General features: G+C 39.5%; 1 long non-coding RNA gene across 4 annotated transcripts; it reads left to right on the top strand.

Annotated features, from left to right (window-relative positions):
- Nucleotides 1–353: 353 nt before the first annotated feature.
- LOC105106209 (uncharacterized) lies at nt 354–16,264 on the top strand. 4 transcript variants are annotated; one of them, XR_010376722.1, is made up of 7 exons: nt 354–816; nt 1,516–1,634; nt 2,605–2,717; nt 6,039–6,186; nt 7,759–7,815; nt 11,992–12,969; nt 13,663–16,264. It is a non-coding gene; the product is annotated as an uncharacterized LOC105106209 (long non-coding RNA). The 4 variants fall into 4 exon arrangements; XR_010376723.1 differs by lacking the exon at nt 7,759–7,815; XR_838735.3 differs by lacking the exons at nt 7,759–7,815; nt 11,992–12,969; nt 13,663–16,264 and having other exon boundaries at nt 6,039–6,966.
- Nucleotides 16,265–16,322: the final 58 nt, after the last annotated feature.

A 16,322-nucleotide genomic window follows, 5' to 3' on the forward strand; every position in this document is an offset into this window, starting at 1 on the left:
AGGCTGTGCTAAATGGATCAATGCCACGTGTCTGATATTCACTTCAAACAATGCGTTGGGAGGAATGAGGATTGGTTATAGGTTAGTAATATTGCCATGAGCTGATAATTGTTGAAGATGTGAGATATGTACATAGAATTCATTGTACTATTCTATCTTTGCATATATGCTTTTGAAGTTTTCCCAAATAATTTCTCTTTCAAACATAAACCCTTCCAGGTCCACTTAGAAGGTAGAGCCGAGGAGAGATTAAAGTCACGTGGAGCATTAACAGCAAGAAATAACCACAGAGACTCAGAAACCTCCCAGGTTCCTAGAGCGGACCTGGAAATAACGTCAGAGGCTGTAAACAATCCTGTCTCGTTATTCCACCCCAGAGGCCTAAGTGTTCACAGTCTTGTTTTCTTCCGCGAGCTCGGGAACCGACACCCTGAATCCTGTCCCCAAGCAGGACCGCCTGATGCTTCCAGGTGGCTAGAGAAGGGTCAGTCTTCGGAGCCTCCAAGCTGACAAAGGTGGGACTTCAAATGTCGAGAAACCTAAGTCTGGTTCTAGAGGTGGCCCCCAGGTGGCTTGCTAGGAAGAAGCAGCAGATTGCAAAAATCCGTAGGTGATGGGGAGTGTGGAGAATGAAGGCAAGTAAGTTCTGGCGTTTCGCCTTTTGACCCCAACGCAACCTACGCGGATTCTGGAGCTGAACCGAGTGGATGACTGTGCGGAGACCCATCTGGCCACGGAGCAGAGGCACAGACCTGGATACTCCTCACCCGACAGGGTCCATCGGAAGCCGACTGGCCTCGTGGACGACAGCAGGCGGTAGGTCTCTGCTCATGGATGTGGTTGGGAGGGGCGGATGAAAGCAGGGAGGGATTCCGGCTCTTGAGCGACAGGTTCTGGAGAGTCCACGCGCTCTGGTTGATAATATCTTGTGGAAAACCGTTACCCGGAAGGCAGAAATGTGACTGTGTTGAGTGCACTGTTTGATAATTCTGGGCATCAAGTAAATATGAGATGTGTAATGTTATGATGGGGGTGAGAGTGGATTTAGTTCAGACAAGAGCAGTGCATCTCCACAGCCTGAGCGCTTTTAAATTTTCTAGAGAATGCTAGTGCACAGTCGGGTGGTAACAACCACTGGACTACTGTCAGATCCAAGAGGTGAAGCTCACCTTTTATTCTGGGCAGAAACCATCCTTCTGACGCTGCCCAGTCGAGGCACTGTGGCCGAACTGGCACTTACTTTGTGTGTGCAGGCTCTCCGACTGAAATTTACCAACAAGGTACTGAGTCCAAAACTTGGATAAAACAAGCAACGAGTAGAAGAGACTTCTCGTTTTATCCTTGTCTAATCTGAGGAACTCAGCATATTTTTTTCCTTCAACAAAAATAAAATCCATAGAAGGATTTTCCCGCACTGCCAGGAGCTCAGTAATAGAATTCTAGTGTCTTTTCTGTCAGGGAAAAAAAAAAAGTTGTTAGTTATTTAATAAAACAAAGTTATTCTCTTCATGGCAGCTGGCCCCAGCTCCCTCACTCTGGCTGGAGACTGCCTAGCAATGTCCTGGTCACATGCATCCTCTCAGACACAGCACCGAGTCTGCTACAAGTAAATGTTTCTTGCTCAGTAGCTCCTGGTAGGTGTGTTTTTTTCTTAACCAACTACCATTTTACCCTGTATCCTTCCTCCTTGTTTGCAACTCACTCCAGCCTTATTTATATCAGCATAAATACCTTTTTATAGATCTTCTCTACATTTCTTATATATATCTGTGGTCTTGTCCTTAGAAAAGCAGGATCATTATATGGTTTGAGAATCAGGGATGTTTGAGGATGTGGTTGAGGATAAATTAGGCCTCATTCATGTTGTGGCATATGTCAGAATTTCCTTTCTTTTTAAGGCTGACTATTATTCCATTGTATGTATATACCACATTTTACATATCCATTTATTCATTGATGGGCACTTGGATTGCTTCCACCTTTTAACTATTGTGAATAATGCTGCTATTGCACATGGGTGTACAAATATTTCTACAAGACCCTGCTTTCAGTTCTTTGGGGCATACACACTCAGAAGTGGAGCGGCTGGATCATACAATTCTACTTTCAGTTTTTTGAGAAATCTCCATACTGTTTTCCATAGCGGCTCCCCCATTTTACAATTCCACCAGCAATGTACAAGGATTCCAGTTTCTCCTCCTCCTTGCCAACACTTGTTATTTTCTGGGTTTTTTGTAGCCATCCTAAGGGATGTGAGGTGATATCATTGCGGGTTTGATTTGCATATGCCTAATGATTAGTGATGTCGATCATCTTTTTGTGTGCTTATTGGCCATTTATATATCTTCTTTGGAGAAATATTTCTTCAAGTTTTTTTTCCATTTTTTAATCAGGTGTTTTTTGGGTAAAAAATTAAATTTTGGGTAAAATTAAATTTTGTGATTTTTTTAAATTGAAGAACTTCTTGGATCAGCCATTCTTTTCAGGGATAGCAGAAAAGAGGATATGTTCAGAAATAAGTCTTGAATCATGTTCAGTTCTCCTGGCTTTTTTGGGTATGTGTGTGTAGAGAAGTAACACAAAGAATGAATTCTTGTTTTCCAGATGGACATGGTGGAGAGAGAATTCCCAGACAGCGAGATTGTTAAAAAAAAAAAAAAAAAAGCAGATCTAAGAAATAGCCTATTGTTCTTTGCTGAAGTGTATAGCAACATCAGGTAAGTCTGCAGAGAAAGAGCTTAACAGATTATGCAGGGGGTCTTAGATGTGCACCTTATAGCCCAATGCCATTCAGTAGAACTTTGCATAATGGTGGGAATGTCCTGTATCTGTGTTGTCCACCATGGTAGTCTCTGGTTACCTGGGGCTATTGAACATTTGCAGTGTAGCTAGTACTGTTGAGTTTATTTTATTGAATTTTTATTAATTTATTATGTCCATATGGCTAGTGGCCACCATATTGGACAGTACCACTCTAGGCAGTGGTTTTAAATGAGAAGGTAGTATAACCAGATTTATATATTAGAAAGATTATACTCAGAATGTGGAGAATGTGTTGGACAGGGGCAAAACCCAAAGCAGTAAAATCAGTTAAGAGACTCTTGAAATAATCTAGGTAAGTGTGTATCAACTTTGGCCACTTCCTCAGTTAACAGTCCTTATTCTCTTTTTTTCCCCATATATTAGTTAGGTTATTTATATGATTAGTACCCCAAAGAACAAGTAACAGTGCTTTAAGCAGGATAGAAAATGTATTTATCATGTGAATGTCTTGCTGAAAGGCAAGCCAGGAGACTTCTTCAAAAACTTCTCCGGTGGCCTGTGCTTTTCTTGCTGCTTTGAAATCTCCAAAGCACTGTCCTTGTTCATGAGGGCAAAACTGAATCACAGCCTATAGGAAAGAGAAAGAAAATATTGTGACCAAGCCACTTCCTTTTAAGCAACATGACGGAATGAAAGTTGTCCACAACACTTGTGGTCGCAGTCTGTGTTAAGCTAAAATTTGGGAGATTCTGACATCAGAGGGGCCACGTATTTAGGAAAAGGTTTTTAAGTTTGTAAAATGTGGGAACATTTTCAGCCACAGCTCTTTCTTGTGTAACAGTGTCCTCGCATGGAGAAAGAAGGAAGCGGTCTTTGGATGTGAGGAATGAGAGAAAACTTTGTACAATATGGGAGAATCCCTGCCCTACTAATCTGCTAGGGCTGTCTTTACAGAGTAGCACAGACTGGGGCCTTAAAGAACAGAAATGCATTGTCTCACAGTTCTGGAGGCTGGAAGCCCAAAATCAAAGTGTCAACAGGGTTGATGCCTTCCGAGGGCCGTGAGGGAAATATCTGTTTCAGGCCTCTCTCAGCTTGTAGATTCTTTCCCTATGTCTCTTCACGTCATCTTCCCTCTGTGTGTGTCACTGTGTTCACCTTCCCTTTTCCTATAAGGACACCAGTCATATTGGATTAGGGCCCGTTCTAATGACCTCACTTTAACCTTTCCCCATTTTGCTTCTTTAAAAACCTTTCTCCAAATAAAGGTCACATTCTGAGGTACTGAGGGTTAAGACTTCAATGTTTGAATTTGGTGGGGAACACAGTTCAACCCATAATACCTAATAAGGGAGTTTGTGTATATGAATAGTTGAAAAAGTATCAGACCAGAGTTCACATCTCATCTGACACCAGGAATTCATATTTAGGGAAACCATTCATATTAACATTTAACATGGTTTTAGGACAACCCCAAACAAATTTGCCAACTGCTGCTCTGTTCTGATAGTTAAAGCAGGGATGCTCAAAGTTGAGACTATGAACTTGGTCAGTGGATTTTCAACTTTCAAGAAATTTGTATTTCTCATTAAAGAGCCTAGAAAGTGGAAATTTACCTTTTCAAAAAATTTTTAAACCATAAATAGGGTAAGTCCAAGATAAGGGAACTAGTACGTCTGCTAATTGAGAGTCGGGATATCTCAACTGCAAAAGAAAGCTTGAGTTCAATATTAAAAAATAAAAATGATTTAATACAAAAAGCTTGGTACAAAACTATGTTAACGTAACATTGTTAGGATAAAACTAAACTGAATTTTATATGAAGGCTAACTTTTATAAGTTGTCAGCTCATTATTTAAAAAGTGTCCCTTGTTTCTTGTAAATCACTTGTTCTCTACACATTGGAACATCCTCTTGGCCAGTTTGTAAGTGATAACGTGCTTTCTACCAAACTCGGACTCATCTGCTGGTAGGCAGTGAGCCTTCTAGCAAATATTAACTTCCTAAGTTCACTTTTCCCGGAATATGAAACGATGTGTCATTTAAAAATACCTTTAAAGTTTCTCACTGTTAACATTTTAATAATTTCAGAATTCATTCCCTAACCCATTATATACACTGATCAGCTGAAACTTTAGAATTAGTACTTTTGATCTAAGGTTTTTAGGAACAAGATGACATTCTAGATGATCCCAGTAAACATTTCTGTAGATAAGCCTTCTTTCTTCCAATTAAATGGAAGTGATATGTTGAAGAATGCAAATCCTTCAGGATTTAGGTTATACTCCTAAATTAAGCAATCTTTTAAACACTCAGAAAGGGAATAAATCCAGTCCTGCCTCCCTTCTTTAAATATCCATTCAGTTTCTACTGTCAGGGAACCCAAATCTCCAGTTATTAATGCCAGCCTGAAATAAAGAACAGAAGAACTTAACTCCTAAGTTAATGCCCCTTGTTCCCCAACTTTATACAAATGTAACAGGAAGAAAATATATGAAGACACGTTTTTTAAAGAAGTATATGCTCTATTTGGGAAGTTACATTAAAACACATACACACACAAAATGTACCCCGTAGGACTACTTATAAACAAGTATTTAAATAATATAAGCAGCATTTACAGGTTTAGTAGAATCTTTAAAAAAGGAAAAGAGACAGAAATTAATGCAACCATGCTGTCAGGTTTTATAATTTCATGTGATGTCTGAGATGGGGTGTGCAGGGGAGTGAATATCCCTTTTGTTAAAATATTTGGATGCTTGAGTCAAGAAGTGTGGGCTTGAGAGCCAGTTTTTTGATCTTTGAAAATCTGGTGAAAGCTATGGATTGACTCCTTAGAAAAATACACATACACTTGATATTTTGCATGAGTTTCTGCAGATGTTGTATACTTTTCATCCCAAACTCCTTTCTCCTTTGATTACCTCCATCATGATAGCTAGAGAGCCAAAATTCTTCCCTTCCCTTCTCCCTTGTAGTTGGGGTGGCATGTGGCCTGGGTCTGACCATTGAGATTTAAGTGAAAGTTGCTTATAGGGAGCTTCTAGAAACATTTTTCCAGAAGGAGGGGCTGTGACTTGTGGCATGCTCCATCAGCTTTTTTTGTGGGGGTGGGTAATTAGGTTTATTTATTTTTTAATGGGTTACTGAGGATTAAACCCAGGACCTCATGCATGCTAAGCACGTGCTCTACTACTGAGCTGTACCCTCCCCTCTGTTTCATCAACTCTTGACCCTGTACTTCTTTGATCTTCTCTCTTCTATCTGGAATTCAGACAAGATTCCTGGAGGAACAGCAGCTATTATGGATTTATGATGCTGAAAACCACAGAACAAAGACAACTGAGAAAAGAAGACCGAAGGAGCCTGGGAACTGCATGACATTCTTGAGCAGTGGTGCCAGCCCTGGATGATTTACCTCAGGTCCTCGTGTTAAATGACGTATACTAACTCCTTTCTATTTAACCCACTGGAGCAGAGTCTTCTTTTGCAGTGAATCCGATCCTAACTGCTGATACTGGCTAATATGTTTTAGCACCTGTTGTGGGCCAGTGCAGTTCTAAGCACTTTTATATACTAACTTTCTAATCCTCACAATGATTTTATGAGCTAGGCCAAAGGTTCTCAAAGTGTGGTCCCTGAGCCAGCAGCATTAACATCACCTGGAAACTTGTTAGAAATGCAAATTTGGGGGCCTGACCCCAGATCTGCCAAAGCAGAATCTCTGGGACTGGGGCCCAGTGGTCTGTATTTTAACAAACCCGTACGCGGAAGTTAGACAACTTTATCTCTAGAGACAGGGTATTTTTACTGTCCCCATTTTACAGATAGGTAGACAGCTGAACTTAAGTCACTTATCCAATGTCATACCACTAGAAAGACTTAACTCCTAAGTCTGTTTGTAACCACTGTGTTACATCACATGTGAAGCTCTGCTGTAGGGTGGTAGTCTTCAAGATTTGAAAGCATATCCTTTTGAAAGATTATCTACCCCTTTGTACATTTTTAGATTGATATCTAAAAATTTCACATCGTAAGTTCAAGCAGTTGTAAAGAATATGATTTCCAGTACATTATTAATTGTGACTTTTAAAATGTGTTCCATCACTCTTCTAAGTGAATCTAAATAACACTGGGATTATTTTTTAGGATAAACTATCATCTATTTAAAACAATAAATTTTCTTTAACATTTGAAATTTTACATCCTCTTGTGTTTGAACTTGTATTTTCATTCCCCTACCCTACAAAAATACATTCTATTGTAACATAGCTGTTTTTGATCTACCCTGTTGTACTTCTCTACAACAAAAAAGTATAAACACTGAACTTAAACTATTTTTCTAGTGACCATATTGCTTTAAGAGTTAACAGTTTTCTGCATTAAGTTACTGCCACTTCTATTAGATCATATCATTGTGAACATATTGTATATTTTTGATAAGTTAGTAGATATACAAACTAAAATTGAATTGCAAATTCATCCCTTAATGAGATGAATGGGAGAGGGAATGTGGCAGAGGGCATGGCCTATAATGCTATCCTCCTGCCCAAATCCCAGGGAACCCAGTCTTTCCCATACTCTAACATCATTACACTCTCCCCTGATTCTCCCCCATCTCCAAGCCCAGAATCTGTCAACCTCTTGCTGGTTGTAACCCTGACATCTCTTTTGGTCACCTCGGGACTTTGTTTCTGAGCATAGGGATTCCTCCTAATTCTGGAGCAAAAAAAGGAGCTGCAAACAAAGAATGGCTTTGTGTTGAGTGCCATAGCTGGTTGAGAACACATTTGCCATGCTCAAAGACACACATTAAGTCGTAGTAGTAGGACCAGTACTGGAAGGGTTTTCCCACGTTTATGATCTCACTAACTGGTCCCACCAATGAGCAGGCAGAATAAATTGCCTGTATTCTCCATCTCTTTGACTATTCCTTTCAACATTCTTGCTGTAGCAAAATCTAATCCTCTCCCACTGACTCTGCTTCCTTTGCAGCCCTTCTTACTGGTAGCTGGTTTTTCTTCCCTATCTTTTTCACCACTGGGCGTGCAGGTGAGTAGGTTTTTCTCTTGCTCCTCATTGGCTCTTCCAGATTGTTCTCCCTCCTCCCTAAAAACTCCTGGTGTTGAAGCTTTTCTCTCATACTTCACCACTGCTTCCCCTTATTTTTGCTATCATCTATAGACTCTTGGGGTAATTCCTTGAAAATTTAAGCTCGTAGGTCACAAATCACTCCCCAATACTTCCCCTATCATGATACTTGGTGATTTTAGTATCCAGGAAGACAATCTTTCCAGTACTCTGACCTTCCCTCATCTCTCATCCAGTGATCTTGTTTTCCATTACTTCCTAGCAGCCCTCTCATGTGGTCAAAACTTAGACCAGAGTTTTCCAACTTCTTTGACTTCAGTTCGCAGTCATACATTTTACATCCGGACTCTCTATACATGCATTTGTGTATGTATGTGTATTTTTAACTGAAAGTTTTTAAATCCACTACTTTCCTTTGCTACATATAAGTAAGAAATATGAAGTTAGTAACAAATATATGTTCACTTATACATAAATATATTTTTTTAATTCCAAATAAATAATAGACAAAGTCCAAAAGCTGGTTGTGACCTCCAAATTATTTCTCAGTCCTTGTACTAATGTCTGTCTGCTGTGAGAGCTACAGGTTATAAAAACTGCCTTAGATCTTATCATGCCCACTCCATAATTCAGCCTCAAACATCTCATTCTGCTTGTCACCTCTGTCCTTCCAGCTCATTACCTCCAAGACTTCAACTCTAACAACATTTTAACACCACTGGCATATGTGGTCCATTTTATACTGTCTTGTCCACCACCCTTCTTCTGTCTTTGCTTCCCTCCTTACCCAGACTATGATCCATAGTTCACCATTATAGTTACTCTCTTGCATATCCTGTCAACCCACTTGCTCCATCATACTTGTTCTGTGGAATTCTAACCCTTGTAAAAATCCACATTTCTATTCATTGCCTGTATTCATACAGGTGAATGAAACTGGAGAAAAAGACACACCAGGCTAACTTGTCCAGCTGTAAGTTCATGACCATTAACTTTGAGTGGACCCCTAGTGCTTTTCTGTAATCCCACACAATTCCCCAGGCCACTCTTCTAGATAGCTAGTTTGCAGCTCTCTCTTCACAGATCTTCACTACCTCCTCCCCCATGTTCACCTCAACCATGACCTTGCTTTCCATTCCTTTGAGAAAATAGAAGCAACTAGAACACATTTCCCACATATTCTATCTCATCAACTTTTTATTCTGCCTTTCTTCCTAATTACTATGGATGATTTGCTCATTTTATCTATAGCCTGCCCCGGGAATACTGCCTTCTCTCATCCAAGTTACCAATATTTCCTTCTTGCATGTTAAAAATCAAAGGACCTTTTGACCCCACATTTGCTTCTAGCTGCAGATTCTTTCCTTTTTCTGAAAGTTCTTCTTCAAAGAGTTGTCTGCTGTCATTATCCCCATTTCTTCTCAGTCTGTTCTTAAACCCTCCCTCTAGTCAGTCTTTTGTTCCTATCATTCCACTCTATAAACAGCTTTTTTCAAGGTCATAATGACCTCCTCCTTGCTGAATCAGGGATCAGTCTCATTCCTTACCTTACTTGTCTTATGAATAGCATTTGACATAGTTAGATACTTCCTCCTGATGAAGCATTTTCTTCTCTTCGCTTCTGGGACATCACTCTCATCTAGTCTCTTCCTATTTCATTGGCAACTTTGTCCTCTTTGTTGGGTACTTCTCATTTCTAGGCCTCTAAATGCTGGAAAGCCTTAGAGATCAGTCCTAGGATTACGTCTCTCCTTTGGCCATATTTATACCCAGGTTGATCTCATTTACTCTCAGTGGTTTTAATTCCTGTGTATTGTAGATGTTTCTCAGACTTAAATCCCTGTGTCTCTAGTCTGAACCTTCTCCCTGCAGTCCATGCTAATATATATAATTACTTAACATCTTCAGATATCTAACAGGCATCTCAAATGCGGGATGTCTAAAATCAAACTGCTTTTCACTGCTTTGCACATCCAACTTGGTCTTACCCATATCAGTAAAGAGAAACTCAGTGTTTACAGATCTAGATCCAAAAACCTTGAGGCCATCCCTGACTCCTGTTTCTCTCATATCCCATGTCTAATCCATCATCAAGTGCAATGGTTCTTCCTGCGAAGTGAACCCAGAATGTGATACTTCTAATGGCCTCCATTATTAGGACCATGGCCAAAACCACCATCATCTCATATTATATCATTATCACAATAACTTACTAAGTTCCCTGCTTAAACCCTCGTCCAATAGTCTAATCCTAATATAGAAACTGAAAGAATCCATAGAAATGTGAGTCTGATCATGTCATGTCTCTGCTCAAACCCTCCAGTAGCTTCGCAGAACAAAACCAAATTCTGTATCATTACCTACTGGATCCTATGCAGTCTGCCCCCCCACCTCCTTTCTGACCTCGCCCCTCTCACTCTACTCCAGTTGCTATACTGTCCTCCTTGCTTGCCTTCTCCAACCTCTAAGCCTTTGGATGTGGTCCTTTCAAATACCTGCTCAGTTCATTTTTTAATTTTCTTAGCTCTCTGCTCAGATGCCATATAATTAGATTTTTTTCTGACCATCCTATATAAAAGTAACACTGTGCCACCTCTCCATCCTATGTCCAGCCTGCTTAATTGTTCTCTATTTGACTATTTTCTATCTATTCCAATAAGAATGCAAGTACTATGAGAATGGGGACTTTATTTAACTTATTAAGTACTGAACCCCCAGTGCCTAGAGCTGAGCCTGGCACATAATAGGCATGGTCATTAACTATTTGCTGAATGAATGCTAGGGAGGAGACCAGGATTGAGCCTCGCTGGGTAAGAGCACAGAGAATTGAGAGAAAAAAAGAATGTGTGTGTGTAACTGTATGTGGTGGGGTTAACTTAATGGAAAAACAAAGAGGGAGAAAGGATAAAAATGCAAAGACAATAGGCTCAAAAGAAGACAGACCAGGAAGATAAGAAAAAAGTAATGAGATGCGAACAGAAATAAACTGTAATGGAAAGTGTGTGATATAAGAACGGTATACTGGCCCAGGACCTCAGAACTGCCTCTCTCATCAATGAAGTTATATGGAAAGGGAGGAAGACCAATAAAGATGCTATTGTTATCCTTATTTTTCTATTTTTTTGGTTAAAAATTGCTATATTTTTTTTAGTAAAAAGCATTGTCCTATGTGCTATGGATGTTAAAAAGAAGTCCTCAGAACATTTCATCTTGGAAGTCAAAACATTCAGAGAGGAAAAGATAAATAAATATATGAAAGTGATACGTGATTGAATATGAAGTCAGGCAGTCAGTCATTGTCATGTATGTTCACACAAGGTGAACACAGTTTGGACAGTCTGAGTGGGTATGTTTCCAACCCAAGCTTGGGCCTTGAAGGATGGATTTATACCAGCTGATGGGAAGAGGGAGGAGGGAGGACCTAGTAGATAGGATGAGCACTGACAAGGGGTTGTACCACTTTAGGGATATCTCCACATATAATCATATTTTTCTGCAAACCAGTATCAGGCACCCAGAACAGTGTAGGCACTGTGCACACAGGAGGTGCTCAAGACATGTTCATTTGCTGAATGAGTGAGGGATGTGTGAATGGTACTTAGTGGACAATGGGATAAAAGGTTTAAATGGAACCCATTCCAGGAGATCTTGACTATATGGAATTTGGGAAACAGTATGACAAATTGGGGGGGGGGGGGGAGTGGGGGAAGAGCACTGAATTTTTGAAGAAGGGTAGGTAGAGAGAATGTTGAGAAGATAGGTTGAGGTAAGATTAAGAAAGGGCTTGGCTGTCACCCAAAGGATTACATTAGATGTAATCATGGACATATTAGGGGGCTTCCGATCAGGAAGGGCCTGATAAAGCATTTGGGGGAGGGGCTGTTAATCTGAAATCTGGAGTGGTGAGGGTCATAACTGGAGTCTGGGAGATAGGTTAGAACTTTAGGCATGACATAGTATGGGCATGCACTATTTGTTAAATGAATAAGGAGTTGAACTACAGAGGGGATGTTGGAGATAGAATGGAAGATTTAAGGGAGTTTTAAGAATGAGGGATCATTAGGGATTGTTTTTGAGGGATGAGAAGTAAATATAGAGGGTTTGAGGTAATTCCTCCCTTCCTCTTCCCTTTCTTAGGTGATGCCTCTCCATAGATGGTTTAGGATGAAGAAACTGAACAGGGCCATGATCCTCACCTGTGATTTCCTGGCTGCCACCCAGGGGGTCTTTCCTCCTCTCTTCTTGGGTAGAAATAGAACTGCCTGGCGAGCCAAATGTTCTTGTCAGTGCACTTTTCACCAACTGTACCAGTAAGAAAATGTGTTGGATGCTCAAACACAAACCAAGTAAGACCTTGTTTAAAAAGGGAGGGCTACATGTCATTACCAGCCTGCAGCCTCAGTGCTCACTGCCCCGTCTCCCTCAGGACCACTCCTTCTCGCTGACACCTACCAACATTTACTATGCTGTCTTTAGAACTGGAGCCTCTGAAAACCAGAGGGTAGGCCCTAAAAAAGAAGGTCGTTATCATTCTCTCTCTTTCTGTCATTCTTCCCTGATTTAGCCTACTTCATACTGGGTGGAATTTTCATAATCAGCGCCCTTCTCCTCTCGCTCTGCTTGAGCCTTTTATTGGTGACATTCCCTCAGTTGTTCCCTAAGACCCAGAAACAGTATCTTTCCTGGGCTTTTGTCTTCATTGTCTTCATTTTGTCTTCATTTCTGAAGTGAATTTTGAATGTCTTGGCGTTGGGGTTAGGGTGGAATTTTAGTGAAATTAGTTCCTAGAAAATTTTCAGGAGGATGCATAGGAAAAGAACAATCAAGGAGAAAATGGTCTCAAAGGGAAAAGGAGAATGAGGGGCAGTGATAATGAAATAATTTTGGTTCATTGATCATGATACTGGACTAAAACCCTTAAGTATTGGGATAGGCTAATCAAAAGATCCATCACTTTTCCCTTTTTTGAGTTGACAGGTACTTTGGTGTCCCTCTCCTTACTTATGCACTATATGCAAATTTTGGAAGTGAGTCGGGAACCTGATCCACCAAAAGTCACCTATAAGCTTCCTTATGTCATAAATTTATCCAGCTCTTCCTTATTTCTGCTATCTGGTGAGTGATCATGGGGTTCTGTGAGGTTGTAGAAGGTGAGCTAACCTCCTAGGAACCAGATTAAGTTTATTTCTTTGATCTTCCTTTTCTTTTACTCTAACAGTCTCAAATATGTGGAAGTCAATCATCTAAACTTTTTTTCTTCTTTGGCTTTTGGGCATAAGTGTCCCTTATGCTCACCCATGACTTTTTTCTATTGTCCAGTGACTTATTTTAAAAAATATTTTTAAAATTAATTTCCTTCTGGACTTCAGTTTTGCAATATAAACTCTAAAACAGGATTCAGAAGCAATCTCTTGGCTTCAAATATATCTTCAACTAGGGGTAGAATGCAGAGTATGGGAAAGAATTATTTGCTTTTCTTGACAACAGAAAATAGAAGACACTGTGTAAGACCACTTACATAATCTCTGAGGCCCAGTGCAAAATAAAAATGTGATGTCTCTTGTTCAAAAATTGCTAACAATTTCAAGATGATGATAGCAGAACACAAATCCTAGTATGAGGCTCTTTTGAGTGCAAGATCATCAACTACCCTAGTTGCACACCCAGGAAGCCAGCTTGGACCATGTGTTACAGGGTGATAATAAGAATTCATATGGGTGATGCACATGTCAGTCCCTGGGCCCTGTTAAACTTTTTGAAAATTAGAGATTGTCCTCACTTGAATCATCAGTATAGTTTTTTCCCTAGGAGCCCTCTGCCGTCACAATTCCCGGTGTTTTGGAGCTGTTGGGGTTTTAAAACCTCAGCTGAGCCACATGGATACCATCTCATCAGAAGAGATCAAACTGAGCCCCAAACCAAGCAGAAAGAGTGGACACAATGAAGCGGACTCTCCACCCATAACTGGGGATTCCTTAGCCACTCGCATTTATTCCAAAAGCAATGACATTGATTCTCGAAAGAACTGACTTCTTCCCTTTGTTCTGATCATTTATCTTTCTAGAGCCCAGGACCATAGGTGTGTTTCATGGCAGAGAAAAGTGCAGAGGGGTAGATTTGTGTGTGTGAAGGAGAAGCAGGTAGGCAGTCTTTTGTTTTGGCTCCTAAATTATTACATAGGTGCCTGTTCTCCATTATCTCTACAAATATACCCTTCGGGGGCTTCCTATTCTGCAGGGATATTTTGTTGTCCATAACAAAGCTCCTTCCCCATCTGTGAGGTTTGTTTTGATAAAAATCCTCTTCCCTCTGGGAGTGTTGTGACTGGTAATTTTTTCCCGCAGTGGTATTGCAGCAAATGTTGCTGGTGGGTACAGTCTATATGTTTGGTGGGGAGGTCTTCCTCACTCTGGTGTCTGGTCATCTAATGTTGCCAGAATTCCCAAGACGATAGGCTGAAATGTTGCCTATTTTATTGAGAATGTCTAACACAGATGTTTGATTGATAAAAGTGTTGATGAGATGATACAGAGTTTTTAGATAAGTGAGAAATGAATGTCTAGAATATTTGAAAAGCTAAATAAATTAGGAACATTTTCATTAAGGACAGCTTATAAAGGAAGAGAATGGTTTTCTTTTAAGGGGCAAAGGAAATAATATTTATTGAGCACTTACTGTTACCAGGCATTATACAGGCTACATACTCTGTGTGTGTGTGTGTGTGTGTGTGTGTGCGTCTGTCTGTCTGTCTGTCTGTTCCCAGCTCCTCCGTGGGGTAGGGATTGTTACCTCCATTTTAATAATGAAGACATTGTGGCTCAGAGAGAGTAAGAAAGTCAAAATTTGGAGACAAGATTATTGGGCTCCAGTGTCCACATGTCCATGCACTTTTCCCTTTCAAAGGTCTCAGGTCAGGGGTAGACTCATTTGGATCTAGGCAGCCTGCTCCAGAGTCCTTATTCTGAACTACTATACTCCACTGCCTTTGGAGAGCAAATTTATCTTTTTACCAGAGAGTGGCCACTTTCAGAGGAATTTTATCAATATAATTAAGTTCATAGAGTCTTAGTAATAAACCAGAATGTTAATTGTTTTGATTTTCCTCATCACTAATACTGAATATGGACTGTAGGTCAGATGACTTCTATGCCAGGTAAGGAACTATGAGCATCAACCTTAAGCTGTCAGGGTAAGAGAATCTAAAGTTTTACAGTAAGTATTTCATAATTTACTTCATCCTCCCCAATTGTGCTGGATGTATCTTTGGTATAAAGACCCCCAGGATTGATTACTAGTTTTTTTTCACTCTTTATTTCTGAATTTACTTTTCCCCCTTTTTTAAATATATAACTATTATAGAGGATAACTGTCAAAATATATAAAACATGGCTAAGAAACATATATATATATTTCCACATTACAAAGATATAAACACTTTTAAGTAAATTTTATTGTATATATACTTTTGGACATCTATATGCATATGCTGTGTGTGTACATTTTTGAAAGGAATTACCGTCCTATAAAAACTTTTTGATCCTTTTTTTTTTTTACTTAATGTTATTTCTTAAACATCTTTGCTGAAGCTATTTATTACATTAGGAAGAGCAAGGGTCAATAAATATTTGTTGAATGAATATACAAGATCTTTTGATCACTAGCTGCTTCCAAGCCCCTACTGCAGATATCTTTGAATACCGTGTTGCTTCAGGCAGAAAGTGTTTTGTCCCTCATTAGAGCAAAAGCTATATATATATATATTATATATATATGGTTTAGTTTTCTTCTCCTCCATCTATTCCAATAAACCTACACGTTGTTCTCATTGCCTCCAACAGAGGTACAATGGAAAAGAAGTTGCCAGGTTCAACTCCTTCCTGGTTGGAGAAACTCACTAGAAAATAAACCGCACTTGTAAGCAGTATGCAAACTTGAAAGTGCTATTTGTAAACTAAGTACTGATAAAATAGAGCTCTCCAAAGTACATTAAGTTAAAAAAGAACTGCAGAATAATGAGTAAATATTTTACCTTTTATGTTAGGTAAAATAAGACTATGTTCATATTTGCAAGCATCATTTTTAAAAAGTCAAGAAAGGTGCATAAGAAACTTAAGGTAAAGGTGTTGGTGAGAATGGGGATGGTGGGGGAGGGGGGGAAGAAGGGGCCAAAGACTTTTCATTATGCCTTTTAATACTTTCTCATTTTTGAACCATGTGAATGTACTACTCATATAAAATGACTTTAAGGAAAAATACTGTGTTTTTACTGTACTAAGGTTGATGAAAGTTGTTCCTTCTTATTTTTAAATCTTGTTTTCTCTTACACTGAACTGGTGCGATGGTTGATTTATGTGTCAGCTTGACTGGGCCATGGGATTTCCTGATATTTAGTAAAACATCATTCTAGGTGTTTCTGTGGAGGTGTTTTTGGATGCATTTAACATTTAAATTAATGGACTAAGTAAAGC

The sequence above is a fragment of the Camelus dromedarius genome, chromosome 19 (genome assembly GCF_036321535.1).
Source record: "Camelus dromedarius isolate mCamDro1 chromosome 19, mCamDro1.pat, whole genome shotgun sequence".
NCBI classification, from domain to species: domain Eukaryota; kingdom Metazoa; phylum Chordata; class Mammalia; order Artiodactyla; family Camelidae; genus Camelus; species Camelus dromedarius.